Here is a 14,135-nt window from a genome sequence, read left to right as displayed (position 1 = left end):
CATACACATATCTTTTTGTAGCCTACATATAAAGCTCTCTCTCTCTCTCTCTCTCTCTCTCTCTCTCTCTCTCTGTTTCTCTCTCTCTCTCTCTCTCTCTCTCTCTGCACTTATACATCCTTTACACACTTTCCTCCTCAATCACCTTTAAGGATTAATCCTTCCTTTACACACTTTCCCTGACACTCTAGCACTGGCACATGAAACAGCCGTCTGGGTCCTCTATGCTATTGTAGAATCCTCTCAGGCAACCACACTTCCCATTTCTGTAAATACCTGAGCAGGATTTGAAAAAAGTTTGACATGTTTTGCACACTTTAATTTAAAAAGGCACCCGCAATTCAGCCTTAAGCCGCGTTTCCTCCGAAATTACCCTGAACTATTTGTACCAGGAACTTTTTTCCCAGGAACTTTTTCTCCCCCAGACCTGCTACTATCTGCGTTTCCACCGCGGTCTAAAGTACCGGGAAGATTAGGCAAATTAGTCCGGTGACGTGGGAATGCGCGCGACTGCTCCTCCAAGTCACCGACGGACAGGAATCACTTTTGCGCGATACTAGCTGTGTCTCATTTCGAAAGGCTGCATCCTCCGGAGGTCGCATTTGAAGGCTGCATGCGTCTGAAGGCTGTCTCATTTCAAAAAAGAAAGTAGGATACTCCGAATGCGACCTTCAAATGCGCCCTTCTTTTCAGAAATTCGGAGTGTGCATGAGATGTATCCTTCGTTGCTGCAGATAACCCACAATTCTTTGCGTCGCCATTAACAACCGTCATGTTTTTTAAATATTATTTGAAAAAATGGCGCCGCCGGCAGATATACATGCAAGCGAAGATGTGGTGTTTAAACTTAAGTAGTTTAAAGCTTGTTTTTTGTTTTTAAGCTGTATATATGCCTCAAATAGATAGTTGTGGTAAACAGGATTACAAGTGTTGTGATTTTTTTTTTAAACGTTTAGAACAGTACTTTGCTGTCAAGTCAAAACATTTCATAGTCATTTTCAAGTTATAAATAATTTTCATTCATATAACTGGTGTGAGAGCGCAACTCCACGGTGAACGTGTTGGCATAGCAACGTGATACTTCCTGCCTGTGTGTCCTACGGAGGACGTCTCGTTTAATTCTGATTAAGGACTCTCCGTATACCGCATCCTTCACAGGATGTGTCCTCCAGAGGATGCAGCCTTCAAAATTAAATGAAATGAGACACAGCTATAGTCTGCAACAATAACAAGTGGAGGAGATGCAAGCAGCGCTGCTTTTGCTGATTATGTACACACATTACCAACACTGCTTATTTAAACGTGCACTTTCACCTGGTTTGACCATTTTAATGCAAAATGGGATGATGGGCAATCCAAAATCTGAATGTGCTCAATTCCAAAACAAAAGATTTTCTATAAAAGGATAATGAGGTTAAAGTCATTCATGACAGATGTGTGAAAAGTTAATTGAATGAAAACAATAGACTGAATTAAGCGGTTGAAAGATTAGGTACTAGACTGCAAGTATTTTATTTTGTATCACAATAACATCTCTTAACATTCACAAAAAAAAAAAAATCACATGACTAGTATTACAATATGCTTCATTAAATGCATAATTTTTGAGACTTCTTCCTCAAATTTGAAATGAAGCAGGACCACACTTATGGCTTCACTTAAGTTGTGGTTATAAGTTATTATACTACATTCACATAGTTATACATTTAAAAATATAATATTTGGGTTTTCTAGATATGTTTATGTGCATATTCAGAAAGACTAGCGAGCAGCAGCCCTTTTATTTGCTTCCAACACTATATGAATACAATTAGAAAGTGGTTATATAGTTAGAATGTGGAAATTAAAAAGACACAGTGACATTTTATACATTTGACTTTATTTTAGACAGATTAGTTCTTACAAAATTAAAATAAAAGTGTGCAAAGACAAATAAATTACTAGAACAATAAAATGAAAACATAAAATGTGAAAACAACAATATAAAAAAAAGTGTATTTTTCAGTAACCTGTCCAAGAGCTGTGCCAACACGTACAATATATAAAGTACAAATGTGGTAGTGCAAATGCTTCATTCAAGCGGCTGGTCATTGTGGCTACTTCTTGAACGACTGGACAAACTGTCCAAGAACAGACAGAAACCCGGTCTGAAAGTCCCTCTGCTTTCTTCCGCTTCTGACTGGTGGAATGCCAGCTCTTGCCTCCTCATCTCTCCTCGGCCTGGCTCTCCAGTAACAGCTGCATATATTGGTCAGTTCTTGTCCATGCTGCAGGACGGCCGGTTAGCATCCTCCATGTCCCTCAGTGCATCAAGAAAGTCACAGTCCCTTTTCCTTTTCTCTAAGTAGAAAAATTGCACAGAAACACATGGAAATTAATACACAAGGCAACCATGAAACAATAGAAACCATCAATTAATTATTTAGGGTTTTCACTACAAATAATGAACAATTGTTTGCCCAGCTTGAACAATGCCCAGTTTGCAATTTTTATCATGGGCAATTTAAGTTTACAATTAAAAACAACAAAATACTCAAAACCATTAAGGATTACACATCAGTTTTTAAATATATACACATTTTTGTCAGCTTTATACCTCGGCGTGTGTGCGGTTCGGCAGGAGACACGGGACGAGGGCTAACGTGTACCCGTGACCGCGGGGGAAAACACGCTGGTCTCCGTTGCCTGCAATTCATCAGGGCCACTCGTTACGTCTGGAAAAGCACGTTGAAAAAAGTTACTGCAACGTGTTTAAACACTGCAACGAGTTTAATAGATGATACCAAGATGAGATATTTACCTTCAACCCACTCGGATTCCTGGATGGTTTCCAACAACGCACTAGCCGAGTCTTTCGTTACCGCTGCACCAGAAAAGGACGGTCTGTGTCCCAGCAACGCGTCCAGGTGGTCATACCACTTGTTGATACGCCGGTCGGAACCGCTCCGGTTGTTATCCTTTAATTTATTGTAATCTTGTCTTAATTTCTTCAACTTCTCTCTGCACTGTTTTCCAGTGTGACTGGAACCGAGTCGATATCTTCAGGTAACGTTATACCTTTTCATTGCGGGTCGCCGTTTCCAGTTCCCGCTGGATGTCCTCCTCCGCATATATGCTCAATAAAGCCTGAGCCTCGTCGTCGGTCCATCGGTCAAATTTTTTGTTGAACTCCATTGTTGCAAAGAAAATATTTACTGAACGCAGAACCCACCTCGCAAAAGACTTGTAAAAATGGCGGTGGAAAAAAATATGCTGCAAAAGCTCAACCAATCAGCATGTTCAGCGCCCAAGTCCCACCCCCGAAAGATCCCGAACTTTTGAAAAGTACCACCTCGCAAGCAGGGCCGTTTGGAGGGGGAAATATTTACCCGGAACTTCATTTAGACCCTGGTTCCTGCGGTCGAAACACACCGAGTTCCCCCCCAAAGTTCCTAGTTCCGGGGGAAAGTTCCTGCGGTGGAAACGCGGCTTTAGATGTTTTACTCCATTTCCCCCAGTTTACAACACCTGTAGCCAAAAACACACACAAAAGAAAACTCTTTCATATGCAGATCTAAGATTATGTTAGCCATGGAAAATGCAAGAAGCAAGATTAAAGCCAACCTTATACCCGTTAGGCCTTATGCATACTTCATTGCACACATTTAAACTTTAACAAACTTACTGTCAAGCATGCGTAGTGTGCCTTCTGTCTGAACAGGGCCTTGTTTAAAACTGCACTAAAGCAACTGCAGAGACAGATTCAGGCAGTAAAAGTATCATCACCAAAATAATGTATAAAAGTATTAATCCTTGCTTGAATGGAATACGACAGTATTCCAGCACTTAAGAAAAAAAAAAGACATCTTACATTCAAGGGTTAGGGTTAGGGCCTGCTGTCACAAAGCTCAGTGAATACTAAAATGGTAAACATTACAAATACATTTGCTCAGACATGTACTTGATAAACATATAGTAAGCAAAACATCAGCTTTATAAACTTACCATCAGGACAAAAACACCACAGCTGTTGCTGAGATGTTGTCGTGGAAGAAGGCCCTGTTGATGTTGACATGCACAGTCAAACTACCTTGAAAAAAGTTAAACAATTTCTGATTTTACAGTTACTTATTCAAATGAATATTGGTACCGTAAAATATCATTGACAGAGTATTCATGCCAAGGCCCAGGAGATGTGTAATGTTTCTGTGATGACAAAACAAAGACCATAACTTTAAAAACAGTTACTGCACTGCATCAAACAAAACAATACAATAGAACTGAACTGTGGGGCAGAACCAGAACTTCCCATGTGTTATATGACCATTTTCATTGACACTTTGCAAAAAAGCTATCTGTAAAATAATTAGATCCTAATGCTGCCTTCACGTGCTCTCGGAGTTATCGTAAATACGAGTTTCCTAGGTAAAAATTGCACATGAACGCCCTCACATTTTGAAACTTGAATGCAATGAGCTCGTAATCACAACTTCAGAAGTCGGAATTATCAAATTTCCCATAGCACGTGAAGGCAGTATAACTCCAAGACCATTTAAATAAGGCTACTAAAAATATAGTCAGATGAACAAGTCACATAAAAACAAACATGGTTAATATCGGCCATAGTTTTATTAAAATGTGGTTAGGAATGACCACAATGTCTGAACAGTGCACTATAAAACCTGTAGATAATGTATTCTTCCTGACTGAATGTTTTGCCATGCAGAGGATCATGGGAAAAAAATGTCATGCTCCCCATGCTTCATAATCTGTTGATAAGACACAATATATACACTGAAAGAAGACAACTGCAATGTATAGATCACAACAAATCATTTTATTCATGGAAAAAAGTCCTACGATATAATTTTGTATATTGTTAAAATAAACTTGTCCTATATCTCTTCTCCTGGTTCAGTTTTACTGTATTTCTTTTTAAGGGGCTTATTTTGGGAACACACACACACACACACACACACACACACACACACACACACACACACACACACACACACACACACACACACACACACACACACACACACACACATATATACATACATAATACATATACACACACACACACACACACACACACACACACACACACTTAGGCTACAATGCTTTATGCTTTTGGGAAACGCAACCCTGGTTATTTGTGTGATTTGGTTGAGTGAGTAAAGTTACACAATCTTCTTTTTTCACATTTCCTTTTAACAACGCTCGGCTCCACACGCCACTTTAGAATGAAAAATTGTAATTACACAAATTGTGTAGCTCGTCCCTAAAGAAAAAATGACAGTGTTGACTCCCGTCAATCAATTTAATAGAGCACCGGATTGATTCACTTATCACATGAGGAGGTCTTAGAATCCACTAATGAAGCAAGCCGAAGGAAACACAAGGAGATGAAAAGACAACAATGGGTCATTAATACCACCGCACAGCAACTAAAACTTAAGCAAAGCAAAACTGCTAACATTACCGCCACCTTCTACTCCGCAGTGTGAATCAGATCTCAGATTTTCAATCTAACTTCACTTTGATGCACAAAAAACCCCAAAAAACAACACAAAGTATATATATATTAGTGCTGTCAAACGATTAAAATATTTAATCGCGATTAATCGCATTAATGTCATAGTTAACTCACAATTAATCGCACATTTTTATTTATTCTAAATGTCCCTTGATTTCTTTTTGTCCCATTATTTTTTCTTATTTTAATGCTCTTCTCAACATAGAAAAGTGGATCGGCTTGCTTTGTTCAAATGTTTGTTTTATTGAAAACAACATTGGCATACTTTAGTGTTCGATTTCACACCAACATTCTCACTTGGAGCAAATAATCGCTCACACAATGTAACACTGCCCATCAATAAAAGGGTGAAACAAATACTTTGTTGCACAAACAGCCCCTTCAACATCCCTTTCTAAGGGATCAAAACAGAGTGATACAAAATAAAATTACAAAGTGCACATGCAAGGTAAACTAGGACTCCGCCTATAGTGCAGTTAAACCAGGGGTCGCCAACTAGCGGACTCCGGTCCGAATCCGGACCGCGAAGCCTTTTGACGTAATGAAACAGTTAACGTTGCAATGCTCACTGTTACTACGTTCAGACCCAGACGCGCGGTCAAGCATGCAGTGAAGAAGAGACTGATGGTGCGTTCACACCGGACGCGAATGACGCGACATGCACGCCGCTTAATCCGCGCCGCAGAATGTCTATTTGCGTCTTTGCATTGACTTAAATCACTCGCGCAAAACGCTTCATTCGCGTCTGGTGTGAATGCACCACCAGAGCAGAAAGCAGCGCTCAAGACAAGCACTTTTAGTTGAAGACCCCTGAGTTAAACCATGGCTTAATACGTTTCTCATTTCGGCGTCTCACGCTTGCCATCCACGTTTACTCTTTTAATGGCCCAAACGAGTGCGGGCAGCCGCAGCGTGCCTGATGTTTTGTTTCCGGTCTAGCTACATCCGGAGTGGTGTTGTAGTTTTTCTAACGTTACTAGTTGTTGCAACAGCATGTGAAAAAACTACAAAGTTTGTTAGACCAAAAAGAACGTTAATCTCGCGATAAAAAAATTGATGCCGTTAAAATAGGTTTGCGTTAACGTCGTTAATAACGCGTTTAACTGACAGCACTAATATATATATATGCACATGTGTACAGAATGGTTTCCGAATGCATTTCGGTTAACAGTCACAGTTAACAGTTAACAGTCGGCTTGTTTAAAGCGCAGAACACACTCAATCCTAGTTCCCACATGAACATATTAAATATTCAGTAATTTTATCACGAAATTCAAACGATAAATGCCGTTTTGATGCTCTTTAATGTGGCGTGACTGATCACTGTCGCCTATAGGCACGTCAGTAGGCCTACATGCCGCTGTGCAAGGCGATCATCTGTGAACACGATCGATCATCTCTTCCTAAGGAATAAACATGAATGAATATATGTTGATGATTAGGGGTGTAACGATTCATCTACTACATCGATGTATCGATTTATTTTCTTATGATCTAACTACATCGATCTGTGCTCGGCAAGTTGGCCTTCCGGACGACATATATCGATCTAACATCGTTTTAAAAGGTAATCAATCGATTGTATCGATCATAGAAAATAACGCATTGGATTTAAGCACGTCAGACTTTATATGGATGTTTTTTCTTAGCACTTTTAATGATAAAGGCGTTAAACGTTACTCGATTCAGTCTGCCTATCTGTGACATCATCGCAACGCACCAGCAGCAGCGCTCATTGAAATGAATGGGATTGTGTCGCTTTGTCGCTGCGTGTTGCTGGCGGTGTGAACGGGGCTTGAGAAAATAAAACATAGCGCATGGCAGAGGAGAAGCCAACGAGCGAGAAATGATCAAGCCACCAGGAGAAAGAGCTACCTGTACTTTCAACCCTTGCTTGTTACCTGTGCATTCCTGACACCAGTGTGCCAGCAGAGTGAGTTTTTAGTACTGCTGGCGACATAGTGAACGCACAGAGAAGTGTTCTGCGGTCAGATCATGGTGATATTTTTGAAAAAGAAATCTGTAGAGTCATTGAAGAGTAGTTGGTACATTTTATCTTTTGTTAAATATTGTTTGTTTATTAAACTGAGAGTAGTAGCAGGTTCAGCCAGTTTATTCAACCTGAAGAAATGTTGGTTGCACTTTATTTTTGATATTAATATTGTATTTGTATTATTTTAATGTTGAAAAACAACAGCAAAAGTAGCAGGTAAACCTACTATTAATTAAACCTGAAGAGAAGTTAGTTGCACTTTATTTTTGATATTAATATTGTAATATTATTATGTTGGATAACAAAAGCAGAAGTAGCAGGTTAACCTACTGTTGAAATGTTGGCTGCACTTACTGTGCTTTTATTGAAAATGTATTGAATATTGAAAATGAGAGCAGAAAAGGTTAACTTCCTTTTAATTCAACCTAAACTGTTGGTTGCACTTTATTCAAATAAAATTTGAATGCATTTGCCATTAATTGTTGTTTACTTGTTTGTTTATATCCATAATTAATTGATATACCGGATTCCCTTACAAGAAACAACAGGAATCTTGGAAATTTCACCTGCACTGACCAGTATCCAGATATTTATTTCAGTCACACAATTTTTGGCTAAAAAATTACTGAATCGATTTCAAGTCACTGAATCGTTTCGGATCGTATCGTTCTAAATGAACCAATATCGTCCTTGAATCGTATCGACAACCTCAAATCGTGATATGAATCGTATCGTTGTTAAAACGAATCGTTACACCCCTATTGATGATACATTACAACTTACTGTCACGTATCATATGTGGTGTAATCGCTAAATCAGTGTTTCAATGGCGGAAAGACCAATATGACTGCTTGTAAACTAAACAATGTCATGTAACGTTAGCATCACATTTACCTCAGGCAGTCATTCAGTGTCCACAGAATTGTATTCACTAGAGAAATCAACTCTTTCACTAAATATATGCACTATATTAGCCTATATATTCATTATATTCTACGTTACCTGTTAGTGATGTCTTGATTATTTCATGTATGTTTAAAGGGGTGATAACGTGAGCTCCACTACCAAAGGAGTAGTATAGTACTGATACTATTTACACAATATTTACACTAGGTCTACTGATAATATTTACAATAATGTATGGAATTTGATAGGTGTCTCTCACATTGTCCCACAGCAACATTACAATAGTGTACATTAATGTACAATGTTTTATAATAATAATTTATTCTATTTAGTGTCCAATTCATTCATTTAACATATTTAATATTGGGGGCATCCAAGTTATTTGACATATTTGAACATTTGAAAAAAAAAAAAAAAAAAAAAAAAGTAACACAGTAGTTACTTTCCCTGGTTACTTTTATTATGATGTAACTCAGTTACTAACTCAGTTACTATTTGTAAGAAGTAACTAGTAACTATAACTAATTACTTTTTTAAAGTAACGTGCCCAACACTGCTCTTGTTCTCCTAACTTATTAACTTATAAACTGTATCCCATATTTCCTGCAATTCAAAATTACATGTTACTGATTCCTCTTCTTGTCACTCCTCACACATGCCTGACTGATGTTTCCCTACCATTTTTAATGATTTATTTAAAGCACAATGTCCTAACCTTAACCTTGTCAACACTACTTCTTCTCTTCTGTCTCCACTGTCTACTCTATTTACTTTGATACTCTTTTGGATGCAATATAAATGTCTCCCCTTGTCCTCTTCATCCCACCTATCTTGCCACATTTGTTTAATTTTTTTCCTAAATAATAAATTTCATCTCTACTTTACTAATTTGTATTTGCATCTCAACTTTAATTTTCATTAATGACTTTTTTGCCACCTCATTGACTCTCTCATTTCCCTTTACTCCCATGTGCACTGGTACCCACAAGAATTTAACCTGGCCTCCTTGTTTTCGCATCACAGCCTATAGCCAACCAGCTCTTAAATAGGAGGCACTCCTCCCTGATAGGTACTCACAGCTATCAATCACCACCACTTCTCATTCGTTCGGTTACACCAGCAAGCTGCTAGAAGATAGCTATAGCCTATTGTAACAATAGTTCTGTGTTATTGGACATTGGGAAGTGTCATACTTATATACATTTTATTTTATTTGTTATAATTATTTAGTTTTATTTTGTTAATAATTTGCCATTTGTTTCTTTGATTGTTCAACTTCCATTATATAATACATTTACATTTATGCATTTGGCAGATGCTTTTATCCAAAGCGACTTACATTGCATTCAAGGTACACATTTAACATTTTGTCAGTTCTTGCTTTCCCTGGGAATCTAACCCATGACCTTGGCGTTGCTAGCGCCATGCTCTACTGTTTGAGCTACAGGAAAGCATGTTGTTATAATATTGGCAGAGCACCTTAAATATATTATTTAAATAATAAATACTAATGTTTGAAATCAACTCACCCTATGTCGTTTGTTAACAATGAAACTGCACTGAAAGAACAGATTAAGGGGTTGAGGGTAATTTATTATTATTATTTTTTTGAAGGCAGTGATAGGGACCCCCCAACAAAGTTTTGTTTGGTTCCTCCAGAATCTAGGACCGGCACTGAGTATCATCAATTCCCAAATTATTAAAAAGTGTAATTAAAAGGATAGGTGATGTAACCCAGTGGTAAACATGCCTCTGTCAGTATTATTTGGATATCTATGACAGCACACTGTGGAATTATAGCAAATAAATCAGATTTTCAAACCACAAACTATCTGTATTGCAGTAAAGATGAATTTTGTAAAATGCAATAAAATCAAGAATCTGTGATTTGTTAATTCTCTTTAACCTTTATTTAACTTACAAAAGTACAAAGAGAATATTTACACTGTTCTCACTGAACAACTTGTATTTTGTAAATTTAAACAAATTTAGATTTTGATGATGGCAAAACTCTTTAAGTTAACGGGTTAACTGACAAGTTACATCTGTATACTGTGATATTTCACAAATCACAAATAAGCCTATAAGTCACACTCTAGATGGCCATTTTTAAACTTATAAGCTGACGGAACGTTCTGAGATGGTCATGATGTGGAGTTCTTTAAAGGTTGAGGGACATTATTTGGCAGACCTTTACAGAACATTCCGGACGTTCTCTGAAGGTTTAACGGACCATATTTTATTTGGAAATGTTATGTTCCCAGAACGTCCCCAACGGTGTGAAGGATGTTGGCTGGTAACGTTCCCAGAATGTTCCGAGATGGTCACGATGTGGAGTTCTTTTAAGGGTTGGGGATGTTATTTGGAGGACCTTTAGGGAACATTCAGTACGTTCTGGGAGTGTTTAGGGGACCATTACTATAGGACGTTCCCTCTAGGTCTCTACACTACATTCAAATAACGTTTGCAGGACTTTCTACCACTGTGTGTAGCAAATTCAATAAATTCAAAGATAAAATACATAGCAGGAATCCATCATTCATGGAAAAAAAAAACAGATTATAAATTAATATTAAACGTGGTCATGCATAGGAAGTGTGGGAGAGAGAGAGAGAGAGAGAGAGAGAGAGAGAGAGAGAGAGAGAGAGAGAGAGAGAGAAATGGTGTTGTTTTTATCAGGGGCGTAAATTTCATCTAACATTGGGGGGGACGATAAACATGAAATTTCTCAAAAGCAATTTTTGAAGGGGACACAAATAACACAGCCAAAATCGTACTTGTAAGGATATGTGTACCACAAAAAAAAATAAAAAAAAATAAAAAACACATTTTGTGCTTATTTGGCATTTTGGTGCACTGAAAAATGATCTAATGTCCGTTTTTCTTTTCTCTGTCATATTATCTGACCAACAACACAGCGATATTTGTTTAAATATGGGTAAGGTTCACCACATAGTCATTAGTGGTGCAACGGATCACAAAACTCATGGTTCGGATCGCACTACGGATCATGAGTCAGGGATCGGATCATTTTTCGGATCAGAATAAAAGGGGGAGGAGACTATTTTTATTTGCTTTACATTTATTACATGAAAACTTTTGGTGTTAACATAACCTATATGGTTTATACGTTAACAAGGAACTTTTGGTGTTAACAAAAATAAAATAAATAAATAACCATCTGAATAAATCAAATTTGACTAAAAACAACCTGAGACGTGAAAATGGGCCTGAGCTTTTATTTTTTTTCTTTAAAGATTAGGATGTCAACATTCTCAGGGAGAGAGTAGACCTCTTACACTTGTCAGCATTGCAATTCTCTTTGTAGGCCTATACACTATTTTATAGATATCATGTTTAAACGCTCTACACTTAAACAACGTTTTATTGAATTCATTACTTTGTATTTATATAGCCTAATACCTACTTTAGATGTATATATTACATTGCTCATGCAAATTGCAAAACAGACAATAGACTAATTTAAAATAACAAACATTTTAAATTAAAACTTACGCTTTTCTTTCGTTTTTAAATCTTTTTACAAGAAATCCTGCAGGTCATAAAGAACTTTGTTTTTCCACCTCCAAGAAAGGACAGGTGCTCTCCATTATTTCTCCTTGTTTACTTAAAGGCCGTTTTCCTTGCTTTACTCGAGGCAAAAAGCCATGTGTTGACTTTAAAACCAAGTAGACTTTACATTATATGCATCTGTGGTGGAATTACTAGATTTTCCCATCGATACAAGTTTGTTTTAATGCGGATGCGCTGTCACTTTAATTCAGCGCCAGCACATTGAAAAATAGACTCTGTGCGGAAACGATCAGCACAGCTGTGGCTACGCGCTCCTGGAACGCACTGACGGACCGAAGCCGTGTGCAGTGTGAAACCTGTATCCGTTAACAAGGGTACGGAAAAATACGCACCGCAAACGCACTGCAAACGGAGTATGTGTGAAACTGGTGTCAACAGGTGCCATGCTCGATGTAAGCGGCATTTCATACAGTTTTCTCGTGCCACAGTGCCTACATAATGTTACAGTTTTGTCCACACCCTTCTTCTTCCGTCATCATTATATTTTACGGGGAAGCCAAAATGCTCCCATACATGTGATTTGATGTGTGGAGGCTTTTCAAGTTCTTCTACTTCTCCGCTAGCCACTGTTGACTGATTAACATGCCCTGTTCACGTGAACACGTGTTTCTCTGAAACTAAGCATCTAGTTTAAAGGAACGAGATCACTTAAAAAGCAATATCGGCAGAAAAACTGTCTTTTAGTCTGCGATCGCTAAACAATTCAGATTAATCCACACGTTTAAAAAAACTTCACAATAAATCCGCGGGTCACGTGCGTGCCGAACCATGGGTCGTGATCCGTATGGATCACGGATCAACTGCGATCCGTTACACCCCTAACAGTCATATTATAATTATTAAATTATCTTGCATCCTCCACATAGTATTTTATACCATTATTCAGATCTTTAGATATTCAAGTGCAGCAAGCCCTCTGATCTGCCACTTATTATCATAGGCCTAGTGAGCAAAACCCAACACAGATCTGGCGGAGTGGCCGTCCGCATATACTTTAGGTTTAGAATGAGCGCCAATTCGAGGGCGGGTTGCTTGAATTATGGGTTCATTAGCCTATTATTCTTAATGAAAAACACAGCAAGAAAACAGTAGCAATGACACATTCCCTTAAATAGGCAATTTTTTACATTTCATTTTGAAACCAAATCTTCCGTGATTATCTTGTTTGTCAGCTGTGATCTAGTGATGAATGAAATCACGTTCAGTTTTTAATTGTTGTGTCTATTCTCTAACTAAACAACTTATTTTATTACTATAAAAATGAAAACGACGGTGGCCCGGGGCGGTGCCGCAGTGGGAAAGTGATGTTAGCAGTGTTTTGCCTAAGAGTTGTGAGAGTTGGTGGTCCAGTGGGTTAAACCATGGAACTGATATGCAGAAGGTTGCTGGTTCGATTCCAGCGGTCACCACCAGTGTGTCCTCGAGCAAGGCACTTTACTCCATGTTGCTCCAGGGGGATTGTCCCTGTAATAAGGGCCCTGTAAGTCGCTTTGGATAAAAGCGTCTGCCAAATGCATAAATGTAAATGTAATCTGTATTAAAGAGAAAAGAGTCACTTCATCTGATGTTTAAAGTGAATAAAATAGCATTGACAGCTTACTGGAATTTCACAACTGCTGTCTGAAGAGCTTTGTTCTCTCCCCAAACTTGTGTGGTAGATTTTTTACGTTCTATGGGTAACGTTAGTCGAGTTGCGCGGTGGATCAAACCACTGTGGGGCAAGAGGGGAGGGGGGGACTCAAAATGTTTCTAAACTTAAACGCATTTTTTGTCCCATTTGCTTTTGTATTGTTTTACTACTTACACATTTATTTTAAGTATATATTATTTACAATACATGGTTTTTAGGGGGGGACAACCCTCAGATTGGGGGGGTCCTGTCCCCCTCGACTAAGAGGGGGACAGGACAATATGACCCCAATCGACATTTCATTAGTTAAAAAAAATGGTTCCCTTCATCTCTGAGGAATAAAATTTTGTGACTTTTCCTACTTTATCTATATATACATACACAAAAAAACTGGGCTTGATTCGGTTGTTCTGAAGGTATGTAAAAAAAAATTTACTTAATGTTGTCTTTGGGGTCAATATGACCCCAATTGAAAATGAATGGGAAATGCAAAA

General features: G+C 38.1%; 1 protein-coding gene across 1 annotated transcript in view; it reads right to left on the bottom strand.

The window, feature by feature from the left end:
- LOC307124382 (NLR family CARD domain-containing protein 3-like) overlaps positions 1 to 14,135 on the bottom strand; it is a gene marked incomplete at its 3' end in the record, with an annotated part of 56,099 nt that overhangs the window by 14,261 nt on the left and 27,703 nt on the right. The window lies entirely within an intron of this gene.

The sequence above is a fragment of the Gobio gobio genome (assembly GCF_949357685.1).
Source record: "Gobio gobio genome assembly, chromosome: 3".
In the NCBI taxonomy this organism is placed as follows: Eukaryota; Metazoa; Chordata; class Actinopteri; order Cypriniformes; family Gobionidae; genus Gobio; species Gobio gobio.
Note: the sequence above shows the minus strand (reverse complement) of the source record. Positions and strands in the feature narration are given on the sequence as shown.